The sequence below is a fragment of the Colius striatus genome, chromosome 5 (assembly GCF_028858725.1).
Source record: "Colius striatus isolate bColStr4 chromosome 5, bColStr4.1.hap1, whole genome shotgun sequence".
Lineage (NCBI taxonomy): Eukaryota > Metazoa > Chordata > Aves > Coliiformes > Coliidae > Colius > Colius striatus.
Window position 1 is genome coordinate 46,465,237 of NC_084763.1, and position 27,797 is coordinate 46,493,033.

Genomic DNA, 27,797 nt, shown 5'->3' on the forward strand with positions numbered 1-27,797 from the left:
AAAAGTATAATCTGCACATGTGCTGTAATTATTCTTTGTTAGAAATTTGTAAGCACTGTTGTATCTGCAGACTTACATTGTAGAATTAAAGACACTGTGCATGGTACTGTATAAACATTAGTACTATGCAGGCTAAAACCCCTAAATTAGCTGTTTAAATATAATACGTATATATGGACAGATGAAAGTGTTCTGAAAAACAACTAAACAACTAAAGTTCTGAAAGCTACTTAAACACCTGCTGTCATCAAAATACAGCAAGTTGCTTTGCAAGAAATTCCAGCTCATGTTAATCTATACATTGCATTCGTACACAATAAGGGAAATAAATTATCTTTATGACTATGAAAATCAGCACAGTGCCACTAAGATGATTAGGGGACTGCAACATCTCTCTTATAAGGAAAGGCTGTGGGAACTGGGGCTTTTTAGTCTAGAGAAGAGGAGATTGAGGGGGGATCTTATCAATATTTACAAATATCTAAAGGATGGGTGTCAGGAGGTTGGGACATCCCATTTTTCTATAGTAGCTAGCAACAGGACAGGGCGTAATGGGATGAAGCTGGAGCACCAAAAGTTCCATTAAATATAAGAAAAAACTATTTCACTGTGAGGGTGATGGAGCCCTGGCATAGGTTGCCCAGGGAGGGTGCAGAGTCTCCTTCCTTGGAAGCTTTCAAGACCCACCTGGATGTGTTCCTGTGTGACTTGATCTAGATGGACCTGCTTCTGCAGGGGGATTGGACTAGATGATCTCTAAAGGTCCCTTCCAACCCCTACCATCTGTGATTTTGTGATATTGAATTTTAAAATATTCACAAATAGAATTAAATTTAATGTTTCTTCACAGGCATGTTATGTGTATTGTATAATTTTTTAAGAGAGCAAGAGGTCAATTATGGCTTTTAGAACTGCATACAACAGTCCACTATGCTACACACAGTCCTAAATATCTTTATGGAAGTCAATCCAACTACTCTGACTGACACAATACACAATTCTGTCTGTTCATTTGCCCATCTTTCCAAATAAAAGAAACAATTCTCTTTTTTTTTATTCTCATTCTTCCTTTCTCCCAACTACAACACAGACACGAGATAACTAGATTTGAGTAGTGTGAATTGCCCTCCACGTTTGCCAGTAACAAAGCATTTCCTTTGTCTTCAAAGGTTTATACGAGCCAATTTTTAGTTCAAGATGAGAATGTCAACTTACCTTTAACAGAAAAAAAATAACAGTATATTTGAGAAAAAAATACTTCATTAGTTTAAACAGTATATGAAGACAGAGATGTTGAGTTTCTTCCTTGTCTCTTTTAATGTGTTATTGAGACTTTCCCTATCAAAATGCTCAGTGCTAGAAATATTTTCCTTTGAGGTTTAAAATTCTTCGTATACCATAACAGGGTCTTGAAGAATAACACAGGATTATGTTCAGCTTTCTTTAAACAAAAAACAATGAATCTGCATTCTGACCATGATTTCTAGGAATGAAGAATATGTGTATGTGTGTTTTCTGAATAGGGCACTTATTAAGATTTTAATTTGCTGTCAAGGACAACTTACCATATCAAGATGAAACTGTTTTATGATTCATTTACCAAGTGTGACTGAGGCAGCTGAGATTAATTTAATCTGTGGTTGTGAGCATTAGTATTCATAAAGAATCAGAAGCACAAATAGAAGCATTCAGTCTTTCTTTTTTCTGAAGGGATGCGTTTTATGTGTCTGTGTAGTGAATATCACATTGCGTTGTAGACTTTTAAACTCCTTCGTGTTAAAAAAGGAATACTGGATTGAAATAATAACACTTTCAAAGATCTACTGCTGCTCCTTAGAGATAACTTGAGTGAAATATTGTCAGAAATATATGTGTAATATTTACTTCTAGAAAGCAGTGTTTAACCCCAGTAGTCCCTATCATCTCTCATTTGGCCCAGGAATTAAATGGGAGGGGGTTTCTAATCTTGATTTATAATGGATTTAGAATGGATGAGTATACTTTCTTTATTTTGCATCCTGTATCCTGCAGAACACAAGAGCAAGACCAACTGTAGATTTTGTCAAAACTATCAATTATAGAGAAATACAGGTTTTATAGAATCAAGACAGCACCGTTGCATAAAACACGGGAAACAACAACATGTTTAGTGTTCAGTTGGTCACAGGAATATAGCTGAGCTAGATCTGAAAATAAAATTTATATGGCCTACCTAACATCTTTTCCCTAAATGGGAATGCAAAGAGTACCATCAATCAAAATAGCTCCTTCATCATCTATCCACAGCTCTTTGAACTCAGACTACATGATAGCAGAGAGTGGAGGAAGAGAATGCAATGCTTTTGTGCACTTGCCCAGCACAAAAACTGGCAGCCCTATGGCTACATCTCTGTGAAGCACAACATGGTCTCAAAAGTGACAAGGCTTTCCTGTCGAATAGAACACGAAAGGACAGATGGTCTTGTTGATTAAGTGTTTTGCATATTGGTGGAAATCCTTTGACCTTAAGATTTCTCCTGATTTCTACAAGTATGTCTGGAGAAAAAATGACAGCAACAGAACTAGTCAAGAAAACAGTATTTTGAAAAGGGAATTGTACAGAGTATCTATTGAGGATTTTCCCTAAAGATTCTGGTCTCTTGTAGGTCTTCAAAGTAAGCCAACTAATGCCTGTTAAATATACCTTCCCATGCCAGCAGAATAAGAGCTCTAACAACTCACACTGTGGCAGAGTAATAACACAGGGAATGACTAGAACCTAGCAAAATTACAGATTTAAGCAGAAAATACTTTCAAGGACATAGTGATTTAATCACTTCATATTTGATGTAAGGTTTTTCTTTTATTTCAGTATCAATTTTGTATTTCATTCTAGACTACTTTCAGTGACTGCATGTATATTTTAAAGCTCTGTCTTACAGAATAGCAGACTGATTTTGAAAGAGACATGGCTGGAAATACAAATACCAAGGACTGTTGGCAGTGAGACGCAAGATAATTAAGTAAAACACTGGTTCTTTAACTTCCATGTGACACTGATAATAGCCTGGAGACAAGAGATAGTAGAGGAGACATTGAAAGAGTTTCTAGGCTGAAAGTAAAATGCATGTACACATTTAAGAGAAATTCATTTGATTGTCTGAGTATATTTAAATAGTCAAGAAGATAATAGGTTTATTTATACTCCTTCAAAAGGAATAATAGATGGAAGTTATACAGTAATATGTAACCAGACTAATTCAATTAAAAAAACATATTTCAAGGCTAAATAAAGTCTACTTAGTTTTATTAACATTATATACATTAATCCTAGACTACACAAAAGATTCTGCTTTTACTATTCACAGTATGCAGGGAGATGTCTCTTTCTTTTCCTATATTCATCCTCATATCCCATATATCTACTACAACTTCAGTTAAAAACAAAATCTGAATTCACAAAGTAGGAAATATTTTCCATCTTTAAAGACCAAACCTGGTTAATTTTTGTGTCCTTACCATATTTCAATACATAGAATTGCATATTATAACATTGTGTGTATTACTAGGAACTTCTGGTTCAATCTTTTGCATCAAATAGGACATAAGACCTTACTGAATGAATTCCTGTATATAGTATATCATAAGAGAAGGAAGTAGTCAGTCTTGATTTTGCAATATTTCTTTGCAAGGCATGGTTTTTCACAAAAACAACACCACCAAAAGAACAATTTCCATTACCATTTTAAAGGTAATATTCAAAAGTTACAGCAAAATGGGCTATCTAACCTTCAGCTTTTCTATTTCAGTTAACAAACATGGTTGTACAAAGAGAACTAGGAGTTCCTTGCTGTCATAGATTAGCAGGGTTTTTTGGTGAGAGCATTAGAGTTAAAACCAGCAGTCTTACAAATTTAAAGGCTAGTATCCCTTTATTAAAGATTATCAGATAGATTGTTTTGAAGATTAAAAAGTTTTCTTCTACTGAGATCAAAACAGCCTGAATAGTAAGATGATAAAAACAAATGCAGTTTTCCTTTAAGAATACTCTCTGTTGTACTAAAACATTTCAAATCACCACATGATAATGGTAGATTCCTCAATAAGAATAAAAGAAAGCAGTTTCTCAACCTAATATTATTCTAAATTTTGAGGTGTAGTGTTTGGGGGTTTTTTTTGTTGTTTTGGAGACACTTAAAGAAATTAACCAGCCACAAACACTGTCAACAGATTGGAAATTCTGGCATGAGGTTAATCTGTCAGAAATGACAAGTGTCTCTGCTATGTGAGGAGGAAGTGAAATCTGTCTTACAAATAACTTTCTGTTAATGCCTGTACTGTTTCTGAGGGAACAGTAATTGAATTTTGAACCACAGATCTGCCAAGATCTGGTTTTGGAGTGCTGCACATGAATGGGAAAGTGCCACTGGAAAGACAAAAACTGTTGAATGTTTTACTCTGTAGTCACTTTTCCATCATCTTTATCGTAATATACTCTATAAATATTACTTTTGGAAAATTGCTTAATGCAGCTAAAAATAATAAAAAGAACAGCTAAAGTAATTGGACTTTTTAACTCTTGCTATACTGTACAAATATATCTCTGCTTATGATAGTTCTCTTTCAATAGTCTCAATCCATCACTATGTGTGCTTCCCTTTCAGACGTGATCAAATCATTCTCTATCATTCCCAGTGTAATCTTCCACACTTACTTAACAGAATCTGTGCTAAGCTCTAAAGACAAAGGGTGCATCCCAAAGTAAATTTCTAAAAAATACCACCAAATCTGAAGAGGAACAGTACAAGTATTAACATGGCTAAATTTGATCTCATTAACAACACAGAGGTGTGCTACACTATATGTGATTTCACAAGAGTGTGGTACCTCTAAACGGACATTATTTCCAATACTTTTGTCTGTTTATGTTACATATCTGCCAGTGACTGGAAAAATGTAAAAAAAAACCCCACCAAACTGGCTATCAGTTGCCATGCCTCTTAAGCATGCAAGTTAACTTCCATTTTCCATTGTTGTCAGCAACATTGTGCAGTAAGAGGGGATGGGTGAGTTACAGTGTGGTTACTACAGTGGTTCCCTTCTGACACTCCTATGTTCCAGAATACTCAAACATAAAGAGTAAATTATTTTCTGTGTTATTTTTATTTTCATCCAGATATGTTTAATACCCCTTTTTACAGAGCGTAACTAAGTTTCCTCTTAAATAATAATAATTTATAAGTAATATTCCCCTTGGCCATTATGCATTGACATAGTTTTCAGTCTAGACATATTCTATTAATGTCTGTTTACTTTGGACCGTGTCTTCATGGGGCAATTCAATAATATTCGATATCATGAGTGAAATTATGACACCATTCTCATGTTTTTGCAGCTTGCTTCTGTGACAACAGGTTTGAATGCTTCACTTTCTTAAAGAAACCAATAGGATAATATTGAATATACTGTTGTGAGGGTGAATTAGATCTGGATGAGGCTTCCTGAGTCAGCTAAGGGGTCCATAGCTTTGCAATCTGGGCCCACTGAGATAATTTACACATATATTGTTTAGGTAGCATTTACAGGAAAGAATGCAATCCTGAGGAACCAAAGTCTATGGCATATTATATAAATAAATCTGATTTAATTCAAGGCAATTAGCAATTTGGTAATTAAATCTTTTAGGGACCACTGTAACATTAAAAGAAAGAATGAAATGTAAAAATTTCTTCTCAAGATGGAAAAAAACTTGATCTACACACATTTCTGACAACACAAAACCTCTCATTTCCCTATTTCTTCCATATAATGAAGGTTCTGGACATTACTAACTGCCAAATCCTGTCATTTCAGAATCATCTTATTGCAATATAGAACCATTGCTAGGCATTGCAGTGCTCTGCAGCATTTCCACAAGACGGTTTTGCCATGTGACTCAGTTCGTCTGTGTCTGGGCTCTCAAGTTACCTTCTACACAAGAAAAGCCATGAATATAAAAGAAAAGTTGCCACAGGTCTCATTTCCAAATTTTACTCAGCTTTAGGTGATAGAGACTAGCACATTTTGCATGTATCCTGTTTGTAAACCAGGATGTTGTTAGCTATGTTTGGATTTTATTTTGACTTTTATAACATTGCTGATTTTCCTATTACCTTCCAGAAAACTTTTTTTGGGTTTTTTTTTTCTGACACCTTTGATCTTGATATTTGCACCCCTTTGTCAGCAGAAATCTTAAAACCATAGTTTGTATAAGCAAACATTTATTAATGCTTTTATTCTAATTTATTACATTTTACATTACTAATTTTTATGTCTGCCTAAAGGAGAAGTTTGTCCTGGTATATTATATGTACTCACTTGCGTAAAATCCAAAAGATTTGAGTAGTGTAGTATCTGTATTGTACAAGTTAGTAGAATTCTAACAAATCTTTGGAATTCCCGTCCTTAGATAATGCAATCCTGATATTATGCTCTTATGGATAAATTCTTATCTCCAGGATTCTGTAAGCATCCACAGGGAGAAGAGCAATACTATATAGAGTCAAATATATTTCCTTACAAATATATGTTTGTAATCCAACAGGAGGGCTACAAATATGATCTGTGACAAAGTGGGAATATGGCCAGGAACCATTTCAGGGTCCTTTAAAATCTACATAATTTCTTTACTGCACATGAGGAAGAACAATGTTGGGTGCACATTCAGGCATTGGGTAGACTCATCTCTGCAGCAGAGAAGGCTGAAAAGGCTCTATGGCTGCACTGGAACTGGCACCAACATTATTGTGAGCAGACACTTTGAGAAAAGCAGTACTGCACAGACAGAGGAATCATGCTGAATGAGACACAAGGAAGCATGCCAGACCTGTATGTAAAACAAATGGAAATATTATTTTAATGGAAAGATGGAGATACAAACTTTTCAGTAACGAAATATCAGGAGAAGTTGTTGGTAGTACAAGTTTAAAATACTCAAAGTGAAGTTCAAAAATGGAAATATGAAACTGGAAATGGAAATAAACTGAAAGAGAGCTATCAGTTTTTTCCACACAAATCACAGGGATCGTATGACACAGCATTGAAGGCATATGAGTATAAAGAGGAAATATGATGTAACTGGGATAACTGAAATCTGACCATATTAGGAAAATGACTGGATTATATAAATACTGCAGAGCCACAAAGTTTATAGTAAGAATAGTTTATATAACAAGAAATATTTATAGACTTAGACCTCCTGGTTCTGTAGAAAGAACAAGCTGGAAAGCATCGCAAATGTCAGTTATACCTAGCTCTCATACAAATCAATGTAAAATTTTGTGCCTGTCCAAAATATTCTCATGTCCAAAGAACAAAAGCATTACTTTAAGGAATACTAAAAATGTGTGTGCTAATAATAGATTTTAATTACAACATAATATTTTCATTCTGTTTGTCACATTGTATTTTTATTTCATAGTTTATTTTTTTTTAAAGTATGAGATTTTTATGACAGCATGTTACCTTGCATCCTACTGAGGAGTACCTGGACTAACTTAGCTTCATAAACAGATAGAACAGCTTGTCATATTTCTGTGCTCAGATGCCTGATGTCACAGTGTTGTTCAGATGTGTATCCAATGTCTTAATGAAACCTAAAGCCTCAAATGAAACAAAACCATAAACTGGCCATGATTCAGCAGTCCATCAGATGTGTACATATCTCAACCTGTCACATAGCTTTTATCCAGGGAAGCTTTCCTATCCAGCAAACATGCACTTACAAGTTTAAGTCTCACTGAAGTCAGTAGATATTAACCTTCTCGTTGAAATTGCTAAGAACTCCTTAGACATTGACTAAGGTGTTTTGCTAAGTCGTAATATTAGTGTTAACATTTGAACATGTTTCAAAGCAAATGAGTTTGGTGACATAGAGATGAGAAACAAAACTTCTCATCTTGAAGACCTTTCTATCACCTCCAGATTGATAAAACTAGCAACCTGCTATCATGACTGTTTTTCACCAATGTATGTAAAACAAATAGTTTCAACTCCATTCCTAGAGGTTTCTCAGTTAATGTTCTATTAACTAAGAAGTAAAGTTAGCAACAGTATTTTCAAGTGAAAATATGCAAAAGAATTAATTACCCAGCTCTTTGTAATTTTTTTAATCTTACTCATAGTGTTACAAAAGTTTATGATGACAACAGGTATGCACCATCTTATTCTAGCACACCCACTGTAACCTAAATGTTTGAGGTTTTTCAGCAAGTGGAGATACATTTAGTCCTGACAATTGGAGACAACTGAGCTTTTAAAAATAAAACAGTACCACCATCACTGAAATCTTTCTGTGTTCCATGGACTTCAGAGAGAAGCTGTCCAAGAGTTAGAGTCACTTGCAAATATGGAAAATAATGTCATATGTGGAAAATAATATCATATATCGACATCAGCCATAAGTTTTCTGAAATATACTAGCATAGACAAACTTACCGGGATAATGGATAGGAACAGTATCTCAAGATTTTCAAAAGAAGAATACTTGAATGCTCTTGATGTATAAAATAAGAAGGAACCATTTCTAATAAATAAAGCTAGTAGCTTTTTTTAAGTTTGAGAATTTATTTTCAAGAACTAGAAATATAAGAAGTTAATAGAGACGAAATTTAGAGAGGAAAGACTTCAAAAGGCATCCCTTCAAACAGAATTACATAGTTTTCTATTCTTGTCCATAAAGACTGCTACAGCTATTTCAGTTTAGAGTGGAAACAGAAACAATGAAGTTAGGAGGGAGAGTTTACAAATAATTTCCTGCTGATATAATGTTACAGGCATGATACAATCAATCTATCCCAATCATATTTGAGTAGTTATCACCACAGGGCATTTATGATTAACATTTGTCTGCATTAATAAAATATTCACAAAACCTTCCAAAATTTCATGGGTAATCAGTCACATCAAATTTAGATACAGCTTTCATGACAAATTTATCATGTGGGACAAATGACTTGTAAATTGTTCATGTTTTGACTAGTCCTGTAAAAATGAGAAAAAGAACTGGAAATTTTAGTGATTTCATGCCAAATTCTGAATAGAGTTGTGAAAACCAAAAGAAGGCTTGTAGTGACAGTAGCTAAAAGGATGATGATATAATAGAGATAGCTGTGGTTACTTCAGGTTGTAATCAAACCAAAGAAAGGGTCAAGGAATCCGTTTCCTAGTAGAAAACTGGTCAGTGAATCCAAGGATAACTGAAAATATACAATTCAAATATCTTAGACAGTGACAGTCTTGCTATGAACATCTGTCTTGAAAGTCAAGAGAACCTGACTTTCCTGTCAAAATCATATATATACCCACTGGCCATCCTGTCATTCTTAGGGGCTTTTGAGACATTTAAAAAGTAATGGAATTAACACAATCCAAAGAAAATATCCTCCACCCTTCAAAACCAGTACAGGCATTTTTTCTATTTGTGTATGCTATTTTTGTTAATCTCTCCACTCTTAGCAAAAAAGAAAAAAAAAAACAACCCAAGAGTTCTACTAACAATATCTAGAATCTGCTGATGAAAAAGCAAATAGACAGATTCAAGTATTTTCCCCCTGTCAGATGCTGTTAGTTTGCGTGAAAGGACCAAGACAATGATACCTGAAAATAAGATGTCATACAAAGCGAATGTAACCACCAGCCACCATAGGGCAAGTGGAGCCCTTAGTTTCCAAAGTAGCTATTATACATAAATCACCATTTCCAATGTTTGTGTACTCAGGTTTCTGGCTGCTGTCAGTAGAGGCATAGATAAGTCAGGGATAAGTTCAGTACTATTTGGCTCAAGTTTTTGAAACTTACATTTGAGTCCAAAGTACTAAAACACATATTCCAAGGCTGAAATAGCTACGTCAGTTCAAGTAAGATTTACAAAGTAGGTCAGATAGAGACAGAATGGGTCAAAAACAGATGCTAAGATTAGTTCATCTTGAGAATAAAACAGCTATTACATTCCTTTACCCACATCTTTCCAAAAAAAAGTATCAGTCCTCAGTCACAAAGTGGAAAGGATTAACCAAAAGAAAACTCACATGAGAACAAAATTAACTGTCTGGACAAGCAGGAAGAAGAAGACATAATTAAAAAATGGTACTAAAGGCTCACCTGAGAATTTGTAGAGAAGACATATATTTCACCTGAATACTTTTCTTTACCGATTGAATAGTAAAATTTCACATTCAAATAGGTCAACTGGGCTAGGATCTAAGAAGGAAAATGAAGAGACCTTAATATAGTTAAACAAGTGTTGTCTCTCATATACTGTTTCTTCTTTTTTTGCTTTCTTTAGGTTTTCTCACTATAATTGTTTTGGATATATTCTACTCACAGAATAAGTACACAAGATGGAAAACAAACAAGCTAATTATGTTCTTCAATGTTCTCTTTCTCTTTTAATACTATTGATAGTAGAAGTAGCAGTCTAGAAGTATTCTTGTGAAGCCAACATAAACCAATTCAGATTCCATTGCTCCCAGAGGTATGTTCCTGACTGTATCTTGATTAATAGTCAATATGGAAGTGTTGGGAGGGGATGGAAGAAAAGAGAAATTAAAGAGAAAGAGCCATCACTGTATGTTAGAGAAAAATTTATAATGGGTTTTAGAAAAAAAAAAAAAGAAAAAGTTTTATTTAAATAAATGCCAGTGAAGTAGAATGACCATCATGGCACTGAGAAAACCAGGATTTAAAATAATAAGAGGATGAATGAAAACTCACAAGGTTTGGTACAGCATTTAGTTTCCTTCTGGTAAACTGAAGTTAAATAAAGTGACTTGATAAAGAAGCATTTGTAGCAATTTATTTTACATATGAGAGAAAATACTTTCAAATAAGACATGTAGAGTAACTGTGTTAGGCTTGTTAGCATTTGTTCTTATGCCCAATGTAGCTGTAGCAGTGGGGGAAAAAAACATCACCAGCAACAAAAATAAAAGTCTACAAGTGCTCAGTGACACTGTTAACAGCTTGAGAGGTCTTTTTTTAGCCATAAATACTAGTGTAAGAAAGTTAGCTTTCCATACAGGCAATGATCAGAAGGAATAAGATAATACTACTTTGTACCCTAACTCCCTGCTGCAGTTCTTACCCATGCAAAGCATGTAAGCTAGGAAAAGATGCTCCCATCTCAACCTTCCTGCATTAATTCTAGTTGAATTCCTGTCCTTTGTCTTCAGTGATTATAGAGGCTGTCTTTCTACTTTTGGAATTATTACAAAGTTTCCTACATATGTTAACTGCCAATTTTCTTTAGCTAAAGCAATTCAGAGTAGTCTTTGTTTCCCAATGGAATTGTCACTTCTAAAGAACACTCCAAATTAAAGATAAATCTTGACTATAGTTCTCCATGTTTGTGCTGTCTAATAAATAACTCAGTGGCTTTGCACCTGCCTTGTCAAAAAAAAAGTGTATCTAGGAACTCCCTGAGGAAAAATCTTTCCTGAGTACTTCAGCATCTTGATATACAATACCTTTATCTGTCCCACAGTATTCTACTGAAAAACCCAAGGGACACTACAGTCTGCCACACTGGTGGTGAGATTGCTCTGAAATATGCAGCTCTGGGCTGAGCAATGTGTCAGCAGAAGAGTTGTGAAAGGATAGCTCCGTGTTAAATGATTTATTATGATAAAGTCAGTTAGTTGATGTGAGCTTAAAATAATATTAATACAAAACCCCCCTCCTGGCAGACTGGAAATTGAAAGCAAAGTCATACTCTACAAAGACAAACACTGACCTTATGCCCACAGAAATATAATCCAGTCCATGCTAATAGAGTTTCCTCTTCACAGTCTGAAACATTTTAAGAAAAATTAAAATGCTTACATTTGTTTGGAGGGTTTTTTTTCCCCTCTTTTTTAAGGCTCCAAGCAAATTCACTCCATGAATTTGTCTCCTTCCCTGCTTTCTTTTCTAGTAGCTAGTCATTGCCCAGACACAACCAAGCAAATAGATCTGTGATTTCTGTTCTTTACTGCATTGTTAAACAGCTGGAAATCAGAACTGTGCTTATTTTATATCAAAATGAACACTGTCAGGTCCTGGAAGCTTCGAAGGCTGGGTACTTCAGCAGGAGCCAAGCCTTGTAGACTGCACTGCTGATTCACTAAGACCTTGTAATCTAGCCTATATTTCAGCATTGGATTCAAAGAAATGTCTCTGCAGGACAAACAAAGAGAAGGAGCTACCGAATTCCAAGCTTACTGCCCAGATTGCTTATAACAAAGATCTTGCCTTTTTCCAGAACTCTAACTTTAGGCAGAAAGAAAATTCAATTGACTCTGAATACTCAAAAATAGAGTATATTCTTCTTTTCATTTAAACCAATCCAAGTCTAAATCAAATATCTTCTAATCATTCCTCTGTTTGGTTGTTTGTTTGGTTTTTTTTCTAAGACATCATAGCCAAGAATCTGAAGCCCAAAATAACTCTCTTGTGTATTACTATCACAATTATGCCCATGACTAGTATATACTTGATTGCAAAATGAAAACCAGACATTGAAACATTAAGTTTCAACCAAGTGATCTGAATGTGACTAGTTTACAGTAGGTGAAAATTTGTAGCAGCTTCATTTGTCTGCTGTCAAAATTACCTAAATCTCAAACCCAGTAACAGAGTTTTAAAATGTTATCAACAAAGGTTGGTGGCGATTGTGAAAAGGTACGATGTAGGGTAGCCTTTAATGAAAGAGGGTTGATTTACCTTTTCATATCTGCTGCAACTATCAATGTGCAGGGTCTCAGAAATCATCCACATGCTCTGCAAAGCCTCTGGCCTTTGATTCTTTAACTGCACATTAGTTTCTTGAGAAATATTTAAAATAACAAACAGAAAAAGATTAGCAGAATTTAATGGAATTAATATGGTGAAAATATAGTTTTGATGCTGTTGAATTTTGCCAATTGGGAATGTGTTATGTAAATAGAAAAGGAGAAAAAAAAAAGCTGAGAAGAGGATGTCTCCCATCAGTATTCTGCATCTGTGGGAGATGTGTACAGTGTGACAGCCAACAGGAAGGGAATGTGATGACTGATGTGCAACAGGAATAATGAATTCTGTCACTTCCCTCACTGTGCAAGTGCCACAGCTCATTCTTATTCTCTCTGCATTCTCAGGGTATAGACCCACACTCAGCATATATCAGAAAAAAACCCTCTAAACAATTTATGCCAAGTGTGGACAGATCAGAGATCATTTTTGTTCCTGAAAATTTGATTATATTAAAAAAAAAATAGTAAAGATGTTTTTGTTCTTATACACTTATTAAAAAAACAAAAAACATTATTTGGATGGTTTTCTCTAAAAAGCAGTCAAAGTTTTATTTATACTTGCTGAAAAAGCTACATTGAAATATTTTTCAAGTTATTTTATCTGATTAATACAAAAGAGATGTGCAGATATATTTGTAAAGAAATGTATAAGTATTCTACTGTAGTTGGGAAGGAAATACATTCAATTAATAGGACTCATGGCCCAACACTATGATTCATTTGTTTAACATCAAACATATGCCATGAAAAATGTAATCCAACTGGATTCCAAGTAGAAAGAACATACTTTACCAGAAAGCCACAAGAGGGAGTAAAGAGTTACTTAAAGAATTTAAAGATAAAACGTAAACCCCTGCATGAGCGTGTATCCTGCATGCAGTGAGCAGCAAAGGCAACACAGGCAGAATTGGGAGATGATTCCAGGAACTCTCAGGGCTACCTAGCTTAAGAATTTTGATTAGTACTCTAATGGGACTTCAGAAGCTGAGGCATTATTAATCAGTTCATTTTTCTTCTCTGTTCTGCTTTATACATTGAGAGAAATGGCTTAAAACTATACAGATAGAGGCTTTTTATTCAAGTTTAGCAGGAGCTTCAAAACACATCTTTGTGGTCTAACTGCGTAAAGTCACATTTCCTGTGCTATTGCATTGAAAAGCTTTTGGTTTATCTGCACTGAAACATCACCACAATGCAACTGAATGTTGGGAGATGTGTCATAAATTTTTTAAAGTTTACTATTTTTGTTATCTGTCTAAATCTAGAATCAGCAGCTACAGATCCCCTATCTACAGTAAGGACAGAATCATCTCCTTATGCTTTCTTTTTATGCAAGCTCTTAAAAGCATTCAAAACTATCTAGTGCAGACTAATTTGGTGCTTTGTCTCCCTGTGAGCTGCGTACATTCAGTACATGTTCAAACTTCTCAGTAGGAAAAATAAACCGACTTTTGTAGTCCCAAAGATTTTTGGAGCAATATTTTTTGTAGTGATCACCAAGGCATACATCCAGTGATTTCAAAGAAGGTTTGTTAAGGGTAGGAGGCATCTGCTCCTTGTGAGGACTGCTTCTCAGTATAGCAGCACTGAGGCCAGCCCTGCCAGCCCAGCTCAATTGGCACTTTCACTCTGCTTCCCTCCCACCCAGACATAGAGAAGGGATGCAAGCAAATATCACAGAAGCTAGTGTGTCGTACAGGCAAGCAGGTCCTCAACTCAGCAAATCCCTACTTGGTGGTGGCAAAGTGCCATGGGGATACAGCAGTCAGGCTGGTACCAGAGCTGATAGTGTAATAAGAAAACAACGTTCTGCCTGGGAGGATCTGGCAGAAGCAGTGCTGTACTAACCATGAGTGACTGTACCAATTCAGGGTTGTAAAAGAATGTCAAAACTCAACATCTGTCCTTTTGACTTTCTTAGATATGCCGTGGTCTCTGTGGTATTTTCATTTTTTTCTGTTTTTTTAATGAAAACCTTCATTTTCCTGTAGGTGTTGGAATGGCCTCTGGCTTTAGATGTGTGGTCATACAAATGTGTTCTTTGCCACCACTGGTCTGAGCTCCCACTCTGTCTTCACCTGATGTTGTTCTGACCTCAGCCAGAGGAGTTGGAAATTTAGATTCACTTTCCGGTGCAAATCTACTTGAATCAAGATTTGCCTTTATTATAAAATATGAAAGAAAGGGTGACTGATAAAGTCAAATGTGTATGAAATGTCTTTTAGGTAATTGTTCTCCATTTTAAATATATTTTTGGGTTTTTTATTGTTTGGTATGTAATATAAGGATGACTGAGGGATTTTTTTTTCAGTCTTTGTGCAGTCCTAAATGCAATTTTGGTTTTCTGTGCATTTACTTTAACATTAAAGTAGTTGTTCCTGCTTTTGTTCACAATCACATCTGAAATAATTTTTCCCATGACCGTGAGGAAAACTGGCTAAAGTATTTCTCTTGTGGAACTGTTAAATCTCTAGAGATGACAACAGCTGTTCTTAGTGCAATTGTTACTCCTAGATCAGCACCTCTCAAGTCATGATGACATTTCTGCAGGCTATGTAATATCTTTTTTTTTTGTTTTTGCTGACTGCATTTGGAAGCCCAGCTGTGAGTGTGTGAGAGAAAGCAATGCTATTGTGTTTCCACTTCCTCCTCATCCACAAGGAAGACTTGTGTCAGACCCCACCGGTATGCTGCTATCTGGGAAGATAATCAGATTTTCAGCACCAAGGTTTCCTAAGGTGATTATGCAAAGCTTGGCTAAGACTAATCAGGAAGAGGGGGAGAAAAAAGTATCGCTGCATAGAAGTAGCAGATGATTATCATTAATTGAATGCATGTATTTGGCAACAAGGAAAGATAGTACATACTGTGCTATAATATACCAGATGGCTTCCCAGAGAGACTCTTCTGTACATACTAATATGTTGGGAACAACACCAGACTAAGCAAACACAGAGACATTTTCTTGAGGCTTAATGAAAGCTAAATATCCCCTTACTGAAATTCTCAGCTCTCAGAATTTGTCTTAAAATATTCTAAGCCCTAAACCACTTTTTTAGTATGTGTATGTGATAAAGTTGTCCAATATCTACTACTCAGAGTATTAAGGCTGCCTACAATAGTATTACTGAGAAAGGGCTGGAAATCAGCCCAGGAAAGAAGCAAGTAGACTGCACTCATGAGTGCTCATGAAATGTGGCCAATTCAGTATAGAGCGTAACCTAAGCAACAGGTTTATTAGGCATGCTGTTTTTAATAAGACACATAAAATGGATCTATCTTGGCAAAAGGGTCATCAGGATTACTTTTCTCCAACAGAAAACATCTATCTTCCTTTAGAAGACATAAAATGGGTCACTGGTCAACAATTTTCAGACAGACTTGAATGCTGGAGGAGATGAGAAAGGCCTACAATTTCTCCTCAGCCTGAAAAACAATATGTTCAAGTGAGTAAATTAATGAATGATGTGTGTAGTGAGTTTGTGTGGCCAGGTTTTGGCAGCAGGGGACTACGGGGGTGGCTTCTCTAAAAAAGAGCTGCTAGAAGCTTCCTTTGATAGCATCATTGCCAGTTGGCGTTAAAATGGACCCAGTGTTGACCAAGGCCACACTGATTAGTGACTGAGGTAATGCCTCATTAATATATTTGAGAAGAGGAAGAAGTTGCTGCGCAAATGCTAAACTGCAGCAGCAGCAGAAGGGAGTGACAATGTGAGAACAACATCTCTACAGACACCAAGGCCAGTGGAGAATGAAGGGGAGGAGGTGTCCAGGCATTGGAAGAGAGATTCACGTATGACTTGTGTGGTGAAGACTGTGGTGAGGCAGGTCATACCACTGCAGCCCATGAAGGTCCAGGTCAGAACAGAGATCCTCTTGCAGCCCATGGAGGAGCCCACACTGGAGTGAGTGAATGCCCAAAGGAGGCTGTGACTCCAAGGCAAGCCCACAATGGAACAAGTTCCTGGCAGGACCTGGGAACCTGTGGAGAGAGGAGCCCATACCAGGGCAGGTTTGCTGACAGGACTTGTGACTCCATGGAGGACCCACTCTGGAGCAGTTTGCTCCTGAAGGACTGTTTCCCCCGTGGATAAGACCCATGTTGGACCAGTTTGTGAAGAACTGAAGCCTGTGGGAAGGACTCATGTTGGAGAAGTTCATGGAGGATTGTCTCCCATGTGAGGGACACCACACTGCACTATGGGAAGTATGAGGAGTCCTTCACCTGAGAGGAAGCAGCAGCCAAGACTATCTGTAATGAACTGACTATAAACCCTATTCCCCACTCTCTTGTGCCACTGTGGGGAAGGAGGGAGAGTCCTGGGAGGAAGGGAGGGATGGGGGGAGGTATTTTAAGATTAGGGTTTTATTTCTTATTTCCTTGCTCTGTTTTGATTGTAAATAAATCAAACCAGTTCTTCCCAAGTTGAGTCTGTATTATCTGTGATGATAACTGCTGAGTGATTTTCCTGTCCTTATCTTGACTTGTGAGCCCTTTTTTATGTTTCTCTCTTCTTTGTCCAGTTTAGGAGGCAAAGTGATAGAACGAATTGGTGGCCATCTGGCACCCAGCCATGGCTAAACTACTACCATGCAGAAGGTTTCTGGTTTCCCTCTGTACTGCAAAGATTGTCTTGGTTTATAGCCTAGGACCATTGCCTGCAGCTAACTCATCAAGTGCATCATATGAGATAGAAAAGGAATCAGATTCATCAGGCTTAGTCTGGAAGCACTCTAATAGTGGAAAAATCTGAAGAAGCTGTTTCATAAGAATTAATGGACTATTTTGGGGAAATTATTGAAACTGTTAGAGGATCATCTCTCAGGTACATACAAGCTTGCCTTGATAAAGTCTTTTTCATTTTGCCCTTCATCTATAAAATGTGTAATATTTCTCTTAATCTAATTTTTTTACTCAGTTGAGAAGAAATAATCTGAAGTGGCAGACTAGATGTTTAATACCTTCAAGCATGGTCACTCTTGCCGTTCCTCAGGCATCTACTTTCATGCTACTGCTAATGCTTTGGGCCTTACTCCTCTGTGAATACCTGTTTATTTATAGGTAAGAGGTTGGCTTTCAAAGCCCATTGGTTTATTCTTTATGCCTGAAGGAAGTGTCTTGTTTATAGAGTATTTAAAATTGTTTATGAAAGAGAAGGCAGCAGTCCAGAGAACAGTCAGATTTTAATTTAGCTAATTTTACTTTTACTAATAGTAGCATCTAATCTGTATTTGATTTAACAGAAATATCTCCAGATATAACTTTTATAACCAGATATAACCTTTCTCTCCTTTTGACTATAGGCTCCAGAGCTTCAGCTTTATTGTTACATAGAAAAGACTTTGTAAGTGTAGGATTTCTCCCTCTAAATCCAAGATTGATTGACCTGTAAAAGGTCATCTTTGTATAGATTAGACAGGATAGGACAAATTCTTCATAGGATCAGTTAGCAAATAATGAATTTAAAGAATTTATTAAAATCATAGGGAGAAATTCTTGAGAAGTCGGGTTAAAGCAAGTAGAAATTTGTGTATTGCAGCATTTTACTTACAAGCTTTTCTTTTGTGCAATTGGAAGCAAAAACTATAAATAAAATTAATCCACATGTGTAATAAAAATACATCTAATTCCAAGATAGCAGTGTAAAAGACTGCCCTTTATTTTTGTTTTTGTTGGTTTTAGTTTTGAAATTTGCTAGTATACTAAGTGGAAATTATTAAAATAATTTTGATGTAGTTTTTCACTCAATGCCTGGAGATTTTAATATAGTACTAGGAGCACTGTCTTTTAAGAGACATGATTTATTTGTAGTTCAGTGCTGCGTATATGATCCTAAATCACAGACTTCTGGGATTTGCCACGGGTTTTTGTTCACTTTAATTCTGTGCAAAATGCATGGGGAGATAGGAAGTTTAAAATTAAATTTAGGAAATTTCCTAGGTAAGAGTTGCTAAGTGACAGAAAAAGGGCCTCATATGCTTAGCATCACCTAGTTCCTAGTTTATTTTGCCATAGAGGACTTCTTAGGACATAGACACTGTTATGAACTCTGTTTTCAACAGTGTAAGAGATCACATAAAAATGTATTAAGCTTTGAGTTATGGCTCATGATACTTTTTACTGTACCAAAATTTAGCACTTGCAAATACAGTAAATAAATATTTTCACTTTTTTTTAAATAAGGCTAGGCCAATAGGATTTATATCAAATATTCCTTACAAACATTTCTGTTGCGATATGTGATCTTCTGTGAGAATGAGAAAAAAAAAAGAATATGTATATTTTGATACAAAAGCAAAATTATTTTTTCCTGAAACCAAAATGAGAACATTGTCTGGTACACAGGAAAAGAGAACAAATTTTGAAACCTCATAACCTAAGAAAAAAACCCTCAGTTGTCAAACTCTGCCCAGCCTATATCTTCAGCTTCTATAGGAAGTGAAGGATCTTTTCATTACTTATGTTTGATTAGTATATATCTCTTAACTTTCAATCTAAGCCAGCCATATAAAGTGAAACAGACCCATATTTTTACCTTGCCTGCTTACTTCTGTATAGTATGAAGAACTACTATATCAAAGTCCTTAAAACTCTGTCAAGATAGTGACAATCCAGCTGTTACCAGCAATTAACTGCATTGATTAGGGAACTGATTTTCTCAGCAAATAGCACAGAAAACAATTGTATAAACTGTTGGCAGTACTCCATATTTATTGAAATATTACAAAGAAAATCCCTCTGAATCAGCAGCTGTGACCATGAACAAATGCTGAGGGAAAAAATAGTGAAAATCTACTACCATGAAGGATTGCTCATTGCTTAACCTTTAATTTTCAAACATGCCATGAGTATGTGTATTACTCCCTACCATTAGCTCCTTGCCAAAAGGATTAATCATGTGGGCCTCATATTTTAGGAAGTAGGCAAGATAGCAAAATCAGCTGTATCCACAAGCCATTTACTTATTTGCCAGGTCTTATTGGGATTGCACCCTAGAAAGCTGGGGAAAGGCTTGTATGGTGGCCAACAGATACTGGGTCACAAAACCTCTTCAGGAAGGACCCAGTGTAGGGAGGAGCTGCTCGGCCTCTATTGCAGAAATTAATCGCCTTAACACAGAAAGAAGGTTTTAACTCAGCTGATCTCTACTATGAGTTCCTGTTGCTCTTAAAATCCCTTAACAGGCTTTCATATAAATAATAAAAGTTTTCTGAGAAAAACAAACACATTAATAGTGGAGAAAAAGACCTGTTTAACCAATATGTTATTAATTCAGGACCTATGGGATAATAGAGACAAACAGAAACAAACTTTTTTGACATATATGAAATGATGACTGTTAGGTGTAGGGGAAAAAGAAAAGTGGCAAACCGCATTTTGTCTTTGACAATTGATAATAATTTCTAAAATTAACAGATTTATTTTTGAGCCTATTACTTCACAGTAAATAAACAGTATAGTGTCTCAAATGTGATATTTTTCAGTTACATACCAACAAAAATACAGTTTTCTTACCAGGATCATATTTCAAAGAGCATTTGATAATCGTGTCATATTCAAACAAAGAACTCTATGAAAATCGATAACAAATGTGTTTTTACGATTCTTATCATAAAGGTCCCATGGAACTACTGCCCTGACACGTAGCCTACAATAACAGAACGTAGAAATGATACATTTAGAAACTCTAAATTTCTAAGCCCACTAGATGGCACTAAATACCTGTCAATAGAGGCAGCTGTGCAACAAGGGTCTGTTTATACTTCTGAAGGAAGGGACTTGAAGGTGCTTGTGACGTCGTAACGAAGGAGTCTTCTGTCATACTGATAGTCTCATTTACTTTTTGTTTTCTTCTTAGTCTCCCTTGATTCAGATTAATTAAGTTCTGCAGTTCCAAATTAATCAAAGTTCAATAAATTCTTTATCAGAACATTTTTATATTAATTATTATAAAAATAAATTAGCATATGAGACACACAAGGCTATAAACTGGAAGAAAAATACCTATAACTAAAACATACTTAGAAATAGTTTCTTCCACTCTGGCTAATAAAGAGGAAATCTTTTGTCACCAAAAGTAGCTATGACTCTCTCCAAGTTTTTGTTTGCTGAACCTTCTGATACAGCTTGATTTGATCAGTTCTTCAAGAATAACCCTGTTTCTTCCTCTCATGGAAATGTTCAACCATTTTGGAGGATGATTTGGAAGACAAAATTCACATGATAGTAAGAAACAATGGGTTAGTTTCTCACAGGCTCAATAAATGAGCTGTTAATAAGACAATCCTGGCAAATATTTCATGCCAGGTGTGTGAGAACATTCCCATGGTGGATCACAACACGAAGGCCACAGTTCTTTTTCCATGACCCAGCACAAGGTGCCAAGAATAGAAAGAGTTCAACAAATTCAATAAAATGGCTTCACGAGGAGAAGGAAGACAGACAGACAAGCAGAAAAAGAAGTAAGTAGTCCTTCACTGCAGCTGTGCTTGGTTTCAATATCAGGCAAAGTAGCTGTGGGACACTCAATAACATTGTTTAAGGCTTATTTTATCTATCTAAAGTAATATGAACTCATTTTAATTCTAAAATTTTATATGCTGCTGGTTTTTTTTCTGAAGGAAAGTCTGATTCAGGTCATAAAGGACAGATCTTCCTACCAAAAGAAACCAATGAGAATGCTGATTCTTACACTGGGAATTAAGATGTATTTTACTGAACATATAAAATGACAACATAATGATAATTCCAGCTTCTTAAACCCTCAGTAGGAAAGAGTCAGATTAACTGCCTCCAAAACTGGCTGATCCGACACACAGTTCCCTCCAACTCTCCCCCAGGAGACGTAGTTGAGTGTTCAACTAGTCCTGTTGACTGAAGGAGAATCCCGGCTGATTTTTATTCCTGGGAGCTGTTTGGAGAAAGCTCAGAGGAACAACAACCTGACCATTAAAGCATTTTGCCAAACAGCTAGTATTTAGATTCCCATAAACTAGTTACAATCAGCAGCTTCAAATCTCATAAGCATCCTGCGGGTTAATAACAGAAAACAACATAGTTGCAATCAAGTAGAAATTTCAAGCATTCTGTGCACAAAGTCTTTTCAAAACATGTTTTGCAGTTGGTTGAAAACCATAGATGGAAATAAGGGATGGTTTACTATGTTCTTTTTGAAGACTTATATGGCAGGTCTATTGTTTCCTTCCTATCTTTCTAATGGGCTGATTCCAAATCACTTCAAAGAGGCTGCATTTATTACTGCAATTGGTTCACAGTTCAGCTGGAACTCAGGCTTTACATAGGTGGGAGGAATATTTTACAGAGATAGAGAGTTCAGAATTTTACCCCTCTATCCCCACTAATAGATCTGTGTTCCAATCTCTCACATATTTTTGTTTTGCATTACTGTTTATCTTAAATGTTCTTCTTCTCTATAATTACAGTAGGATCCACCACTGGAATTAAACCAATTAAATGTAGAAAGCAAGCCAGGATAGTGTTACAGTGATATTTTAAGTGTGAGACATTTTGAAAACAAAACAAAAGTACAAAGAATTTCTACCTACATCTTGTCCGAAACACACAAGTAAAGAAATAAATTTTATCTGAATTACATGATTTTGAAATGAAAACCTTTGTAATTACTGATAGAAAAGCTTTGCAGCATCCAGACCCCTGTGGGACTGCAGCAGGAGCAGCTGTAGAATCTTTGCATTCGTTCTTTAATTAATATCTCTGCCTTTGGTTTATCTGCACAGCAGCAAAGCTTTAAAAGAAGTGTGCTGCAGCTCCAGAATTAAGTGAAGGCTGAAATCCATTATCTGTTTACCTTGACCTTTGTTTGGCTAGGAATACCATATACATTTATCTATACAAAAATTTTAACCTCCTTCCAAAGTAACTTCTCAGAGATTTGTATTGCTGTTTGGAGCCTCTTGGGTTCAGAGGATGTATAGGGTATGTCTGCATTTTTTCCTGTCTCTTAATCTATTAATGAAACACTTGGGCACACTCAGTCAATATTGTCTTGAGACATTTGGGGACTCACAGCCAGCTGCTTGTTGGCTGGATCAATATCAAAGGCAAATCTGGAGTAGGGCAGGCTTTGGAGAGCCAAAGGCGGCTGTAGTACAGAAAGAACCAAACCTAGAGAAATGAGCCAGCGGAACTGCAGAGCTTTCTTTTAGTCATGTTGAACCACTTCAGTATATTTTTTCCTAACTCTACATACTTTAGGTTTTTGCCTTTCAACAGGACAGTGTAGCCAAATTAAATAGAAATTACCATACTTATTAAATGGCAATTAGGGTTTGTTTGCTGCGTTGCATTTCTTTCAAATTAATTTACTATTGCTTTATTGGTGAACAGTTAAACCATTTGATATGGTTGAATGTGCACATTAATATAATTTAAAGAGCATAATGATTACCCATTTTATTACTTCTGTATTGTAATGCTGAATTAATTTATGCCAGTTATAGTTGATTATTATGCTTATTAACATCAGTAAGTGCTTTTTAACAATCAGTTGAGATCTAACACAAACTGCCTTGTTAGAGCTAAATTAAATGTTGGAGATTCTGCTCTCTCTGCTACCCTATCCAGTTTCAGTGAGTTTTCTTCCTTCTACCTAGTAACCACAGAAGCAGGATTAACTACAGCAATTATATGCCTCATTAGCAATAAACAATACTAGCTGGCTGCTGGTGGTTATTGTGCCACAGGTGCATGCAGCCATTACAGCTGTCTCAGCAGACAGAGGGGGGATACAGGGAAACCTTCTCTCTCTCGAGTGGCTAATCTCCAGTAAATAGGTGTTTCAGCCTGTTAATGATGAGGCATGAGAGACAATGTTGACATGTTCCATAAAGCTGCAGAGCAAGGCAAAAAAAATTAAAATGTGTCTGCTGCTTCTTTATGTATAACTAAAGAATCAGGATATATACTTTTAAAATCTTCTATATAAACAAATTGCAATGCCCACAGTTAATGTAAAATATATAGAAATTATGTTTTCAATTATCTTTACTTTTACATATACTCAATAGCTTCATGTGAGAAAATTAGCTTTATGTGAACAAATATTACCACTTTCAGCTACATCGTATCAATTTAAGTACTGATTAAATGCATTTTTTTTAAACTAGAAAAATCAATGGTGGTATCAGAATTTTATAAACATGCTGGAGCTTGCAGAAGTTTTCTCTGTTTCAGAAAATGGTAAGACATGCGTTCTAGTCTCTCTAGACTATCTATAGTGAGGCACACTAAAGATGAAGAATTTTGCCTTAAAAGTCTTTGCTAAAGCTGCTTTAATGGGTAATGTGGCAGAGACAATCGCAGAGCAAAATAGGCTCAGGTGATCCCCCAGCTGATGACAGCTTGGTAAAGCCAAATGTATTACCTACTGGCTGGCCAGGATGCTGAAGAAAACAGCTCATTTGAAACTGCAAAAATAGTCCAGCGCCTGCAAAATGATAGTGGATTATTTCTTAGTCTACATCCTAAATAAACTTTGATGACTGAGAATGCTGAATAAGGATATAGCACTTGGGAGACCTCTTGCCATTTTTTTTTACAAGAGATCATTTGAGAAACATATACCTATATATATATATAGTGTTTCATAGAGTCTGTTTGAATGGAGTTTCATATATGGATATATGGTGTTTGCAAGTCTGATTGGTGTACTATAAAATTTTTCAACAGTCTCTTCACTTATATATCCCAGGTCTAATGGTCTGTTTTAGATCTGAATCTTTGCGTATGTCTATCTGCAAATTTTTAAACAAGGACACGGACATGTTGCTAACATGAAATGCTGATAAGATATAAGATGGCAGCAGAGGCTGGCAACAGGCAAAGATGCACAGAGCAACGGAAGAGAATGCAAACAATAACCACAACATCATTTCAGCTAAGTCTCATTTTGAAATGATAGGTGCAAGTCCTCAGCTAAATAGGCCTGTAAATGCATATCCTTTGGGTTTTGTTTTTTTTTTTGGTCAGTTAAAGAGAACAAACTGCAGATCTTTATGACAATGAGTGAACACTAGCACAACATACTAAGGACAAAGTACTTTCCTCAGTGGTACCCCCCCCCTTCCCAGCCTCTCTGTCTAGGATCCCACACCCAGAACATACCCCTAGAGTAGATGGAGAATGAATCCAGATACTCCTTTCCACTTCAGCTCGAAATCCAATAACTCCATGCACCGGTGTATTGCCAGAAGAGTGAGTAAAAATAAACAAAAAGCAGCTGCAGAAAAGCAATCACCAGGTCCAAGCTAGAGCAGGAGAGAGAGTCTATTCACAGGTCATTCTAGTCCCAAATAAAAAATTGCTTTATGAACTGTTGTCAAATCCCTAAATAATAGTAACCACACTATAATTAAGTTTGACAATGAGAGCAGCATGAGCATATGTTAATCATGATGCTAGACTATGGAAAAGAGAATAGCATAGAAGGTCCAAAGAAATCTTACACTAAATAGGAGCAAGAATATCAACTGATTCCTATATTAAGTGTGGAGGCACTTCCTGAGTGGGCTAAGACATCCTCAGAAACCATCTCTAACCTTGGAAAAGAGAAGACGTGAAGATATTCATGACTGATCTTTATAATAGTGGTGTGCCAGGTGCCTGAGCCATTGGAGAGAAATACTTCAAAAGCTGGAAACATGATTAGGCCATCAAAAAGAAAAAATAATCAGGCCTCTTAAACATAGAAACTCAGTTTGATGAATTTATTTACTTTGAGTGGGACATTGGATAACGAGGGGTGCAACTGAAGAAAAGGTGAGAAAACATCTATGGTAAATACACTGACATGGTGTTTTCATGACAAGACGTGGAGTTGGTTTTACTTAAGCTGATGACCAAGAGGAAAAACACCCATTTCCTGAATTTTGTTAGCAAGAAGTCATGGAAAGTTTGAGAATTAGAGTTTGGATGTACCACTGTCTGCCACTACAAGCACAGAGGAACCCTTTCACTTTGTATGCAGCTTCCAGACTCAGACCTGTCAAAGCTGGCAGGTCTGCAGGCAGTAGGTTTTATGTGTCCCATTTTTGGGCCTAGCATATGTGCTCAGCAGATCTGCACGTACGTGACAAGCCTGCTGTATCACAGACAAGTCTGGACTGTGCAAAACAGAATAGCTTTCCCCTTGGTGTGCAATAGAGCTGTGCTTTGTAAACACTATGGTCATTTGTCTGGGATTTTTGAACATCTGGTAGCCTGGACTGCTAGCCATGCTGAAATTTAGCAGCTTCTGTTCAGAAAGTTTTCATGTATGACAGATCTTTTTCTTCTGTGAGTGAGAGTTTTTATCACAATTATTTTAAAATACAGCGCTCATTGCTGGCCTCTGAACATCTGCTCTGAGCTGGAGCAAAGACTGCCACTACCAGGCATTTAATTGAGGTATATAATTCCCTTTTGGAGAAAGTGATGGCAGCTGTTTCTTGGTACTCTTCTGGTTTGTGTGTTTACATGAATCATATCACAGACTTCTTTATCCTCCAATACTTTTCCAGGATTGAAATCATGTCTTGGACCTGTCCTGGACCCACTATGATTAGACTACAGTGTCTTTCTTCTGACAAGCTGCCTAAACTTCTATTTTAGCTGACTAAATTCTGATAAATATAATGTATTTTCCAGTTCTTTATGTGAACTCCAGATGTTTCAATTAAGAGGAAAATCTTGTTTGACAGACTTTTGCAACTGTAGTTTTCCTTATTGGTTGAATTTGTTATGTATTCTCTTCCCGTATATGTGATGAAGATATATAATTTAGTGGATCAGATCAACAGATTCATACTGATATCTATCCATTGAAGCCAAGCCATTTTATCTCTCTTATGTGTCAGCCGCCTTCTCTCACTCCTTTCTTTTTCTTCCTTATTTTACAATAGCAACTACAGGCTTCAGTGAAGATGAGGTTCTCGGTATGTTAACCATAATAGGTATGCATAAAAAAGACTTTCACCCTTGCAGAAATTTCAGATCCGTATTCAGACAGCCTAATTCCCACAGAATTCCCCATATTCAGTGATTTCAACAGTTTCTGAGTTATATTTGTCTTTATTATCAGGAAAGGTGCACGTACATGACAGAGCTGCTGTATCACAGACAAGTCTGGACTGTGCAAAGCAGAACAGCTTTCTCCTTGGTGTCCAATAGAGCTGCTCTTTGTAAACACTACGGTCATTTGTCTGGGATTTTCAAACATCTGGTAGCCCAGGCTGTTAGCCATCCTGAAATCTAGCAGTCTACCATCAAGGTTTTGTTTATTTGGACCCAGAAACAGAAAATTAAATACCCAGCATTCTCTGATAGGTCTGCAGCAGGTCATAGCATAGAAATAAGTCCCCTACTTTGAGATTTAAGTCCCATGCAGAGTTATTTGTGTTCCCACTTTAATCCAAAGCTGTTAATATTTCCATAAAAAAAAAACTGTGTGATTTTCTTTACTCCTGTGAGGGGCAGTGTTTAATGATGTCTCCCTACCAGGTTAAAGGCTTGATTCATTTTGAATGTCAACTCAAAAAAGGCTTTGAGCATAGCCTGGCTGTTTAACACTGTGCATTCCTCATGCTCTCATATGCACACTGCAGGCCTTCCTGCAAGCTGCCTGATTGACAGCTTCCTGCAATCTTTGGAGACAGCCAGGGAAAGAGCATGAGAAAGACATTTTCAGAAAGAGTTTCATTTAGTGTGTCAGAAATAAAAGCAGCCCTTGAAATCTCTTTGGGGATGAAGGTAGTGAGGGAGCAAACTCTGGCTTGCAAACAGCTCAAACTTCATCCATTCCTTTCTCTCTCCCTCTGTGTAGCACCCTTATGTTTCAATGCTAAGTGCTTCTTAAATTCCTCCTGGGGTGACTTTATTTACATATTATAATGTGAAGTAATGAAGGGAAAGGGATGTTATGCAAAGCAATTGCCTCTTGTCCCCCTCTCCTGAGTGCAAGGGCCAAGCGCATTTCCTGCCATCTGTTTAACTCC